The sequence below is a fragment of the Lactuca saligna genome, chromosome 8, assembly GCF_052625555.1.
Source record: "Lactuca saligna cultivar CGN05327 chromosome 8, ASM5262555v1, whole genome shotgun sequence".
Lineage (NCBI taxonomy): Eukaryota > Viridiplantae > Streptophyta > Magnoliopsida > Asterales > Asteraceae > Lactuca > Lactuca saligna.
In genome coordinates this window covers 31,704,172-31,707,872 of record NC_136424.1, presented here as the reverse complement: position 1 = coordinate 31,707,872, position 3,701 = coordinate 31,704,172, and the positions used below count along the sequence as shown (strand labels likewise).

The 3,701-nt window shown below is 29.3% G+C and overlaps 2 non-coding genes across 2 annotated transcripts; one reads left to right on the top strand and one right to left on the bottom strand.

Annotated features, from left to right (window-relative positions):
• Positions 1-1,032: 1,032 nt before the first annotated feature.
• Positions 1,033-1,105, bottom strand: TRNAK-CUU (transfer RNA lysine (anticodon CUU)). Its single transcript has one exon. It is a non-coding gene; the product is annotated as a tRNA-Lys (tRNA).
• A 1,980-nt stretch (positions 1,106-3,085) lies between these two features.
• On the top strand, positions 3,086-3,158 carry TRNAK-CUU (transfer RNA lysine (anticodon CUU)). Its single transcript has one exon. It is a non-coding gene; the product is annotated as a tRNA-Lys (tRNA).
• Positions 3,159-3,701: the final 543 nt, after the last annotated feature.

The window sequence follows — 3,701 nt, the reverse complement described above, 5'->3', positions numbered from 1 at the left end:
TCAGTTCTATCTAAGTTGGTACTTGAAAGTGTTAACAAGCTCTAACACTTCCCATTCACCATATTAATTAACCAAAACAAACTCTTTAATTAACCCTAACCTTACTAACCTAATCTAAACAAGCTCTTAGAATTAGATTAAAAGATTGTATGAAGCTTTATGTGAATGTTCTCAACAACACCCAATACTCCTCACAATCTCGGGAGTGTAAGAGCGTATGAATAAGATCTACACTAAATTCATTCAGTAGAGATCAATTTAATGCTTGTTACTTGTTTAATTTCACAAAACAATTACGGATTCTGTAAAAAAGATAACTTGAATGACCTAACCTAATTGAAATGGCCAGTAAGAATCACAATTAGAATCAAACATTCGATTAAAGCAAAATCAAATTCACTGGATAGAAATTAAGAACAAACATCAGGTCATATGATTAAATTCACTACCAAGAAATAAAAACATGAAATTGGAGAAACTAGGGTTCTAGCCATACATGGCTAGAACAAGATCACAAGTTTACAAGATGGAAATAATGTGCAATTACAACTTACAAAGACTAGAAATAATGTTTCAAATGATTACTGATCAAACCCTTGCAAAAACCTTCGAAATCCCTTCTCAAAATGTGCTATGATATGTTCTATCCATGCCAAAAATGACCCAAATCCCGAGATATGAAAAATAGAAAAAATTGCCAAAAGGTAGTTTCTGGATCGAACACGGCCCGTGACAAAATAGAGCAAATCAATAATGGATTTGAAAAACCTAGAACAAGACCGAATATCACTAACCAATTACAATCGATTTTGGGTTTGATTTTTAATTAAAAAGATCGTTCCCTATGTAAAAAGATGTAAGGGATGCTTATATGGATGAATGAGCCTACTTTGCTGAGAATAAGTTAGAGAACCCCAAACATAATATATATTATTTTTTAATAAAAAAAGTTGATCACCACTCAAATTATTTGCCTTTAAAGAAAAGGTAGGGAATAAATAAGGAGTTTAAAAAGATAAATATTGTTTAAAACGCCCACCGTGGGGCTCGAACCCACGACCACAAGGTTAAGAGCCTTGCGCTCTACCAACTGAGCTAGACGGGCTTGATGTTATTAAGTTCAAAATAGAATATTACTCAAATATCACTAATTTTCATTACTATTATTGTTACATCATCGTACGGGTCGTGTTAAAAAATAATTGTACTAGCTACTTAACTTTGCAGTAAATCCGTTTGCATCCAAACTCAAGGCTTTTTATATTAGCAAATTAATGTTATTTAGCTAAAATGTTAAATAATGTGCGGAAATATTGCATGGACTATATAACATCCTTAAATAAAAATATGCGATCACCGATAATTATATCATTATATGTATTCAATAGTTGGCATCCAGTGATTGAAAAATAACATATAATCGTGCATTACAATAAGATAAAAAATATTCATGATACAAATTTGGCAAGTTTGTCCTTAATGCTTAAATTTCCCCACGTTTATAATATTTCCAACTTAAGAAATTCAAATTAAATTTCTAAATATTAGTTTTCATAACATCTCAGTACTTAATCTTAGCTAAATAACATAAGTTTCTAAAGTTTGATAAATTTAGTTTCTCATTCTCAAGTTTGCTTTTAATTTTATGAATTGTCTTCAAAAAGTTGTAAAGATCGGAATCCTACGTAGGATCGTTTTTTGGTTTGCAAGATCGGGATCAGGATCCTAAGACCCTACAAAATAAAACATCATTATAATTATAAAACATGAAAATATTTCAAATATTCAATTTTTCGTTCAAAATTTATAAAAAACTTCAAAATATCAGTCATAAGTCGCAATACAAAATGATAAACGATAAATTGGTAAAAGGCAAAAGACATAAAATAGTAACAAAAACTCACTAAAAAAATCAAAGGAAGGTAGGGATCGAAACGGATCCCGATCCTATGATTTTACCCTAAATATGATCCGTTGACGATCTGACTCGTTTTTCATACTTAGGATCAGGATTGCGATTTTGACAATAATAGTTTAATCATTCTCACAACAATTTATTTTATTTATTTCTACATTTTAGTTTAATTCGTTGAATTAAATTTAATTACTTTTATTCTAAAAAAAATTCCACTAAAATTTCAAAAAATTTAAGCCCAAAATAAAGATGTTAGTATATGGTACAAATACCGATCTCCTCCCCTTCTCTTAATAAAAAATTTCTAGTTCTAGAACCCCTGAGATGATTGTGATTCTCAATTTGTATCAATGTCACTATGGTTCTGAAATTTTGATGTTTTTTTCTCGAAATTTACTAGCAGTTCAATTTATGTTCGTTTTTGCTGTTGATATTGATTTTTAATAAACTAATTAATTGATTATGTTCTACATGGACCAATCATGAAACTTTTCTAATACAACTGTAGAAATAAATATAACTACATTTATAAAAGATACTAGGTTGTTTTCATAAGAACAAACTCAACACACATTAATCTACTCCTAAATTAATGAGCCATGCGATTGTTGGTATACAAGATACCGATACATTTGTGAAAAATAAATTGTAAGAAATGCTAGCCATAGCCCTTAGGTCAATGAATAATAACCAAACATAACTATATGTAAAATAAGAATATTTATAACTAAAGCAAAACACTTTTCCTTTCCTTTTATGTTTGCTTTTGTCTCTTTGACTTCATATTGGAAAGATGTACACAATATAACTACACATGAATATTTCATTGTAAAATCAAGATAATTAAATAACCTATTGTGTTCTCTTACTGGTTTATACATGGGAATATATTTTTCAACATCAAAAAATATTTACACGTAGTGTTATTTACGTTTGATTATGTTAGGTTCTTTTGAGAACTCTTAGCCAAACTACAAATCGAACAATGAAAACATATTGTTTTTTTTTCTCAAACCGACGATCTATATTCAGATCAGCCGGTGTCATCGGTTTATATCAAATAGCGAACACCATTGCTTAGTACTTAAAAGCATTAAAATATATATCCAATCCAAATTATAAAGGAAATAAGATGATACTTTAATTAGCAGTAAAAATTAGAAACAAAAAGCCCGTCTAGCTCAGTTGGTAGAGCGCAAGGCTCTTAACCTTGTGGTCGTGGGTTCGAGCCCCACGGTGGGCGTTTTTGCTGTGTTTTGTACTAATTATGTTGATTTTTCTACCCTACATTTTCATGTTGATTACCAAATAAATAGCCGCACACTTATTCGCTAAAGTGTCCAATACTAATCGGTTGTTATTATGATAATTTGTATTTTTCTTACCCATGATAACATACATATATTTTTTTTACTAATTATAGTAGTATGTAACAAATCAATATAGTTTTTTTTTACTAATTATAGTAGTATGTAACAAATCAAATGCATCGTCCATATAAACTAGTGTTATACTGATATGGTGGACATGTTTACCGGTAAAAACAATAGGTAATTTTAGTTTCTTTTATCCTAAATAGAGAGAAATTATAATCCAAAAAAAGTTTTTTTTTATAGCATGTTACTTTCATTTGTTCATATTATAGAATGGTTATAGAAACGATCAAAATAACTAAAACAACCAACTTACAACCAATTAGAACAACCATCGGCATAAACTTTCTTGCTTTTGAGATTTTCATAAATAAAGTAAAATAAAATGTTCATATAATCTTACCATTGTATGT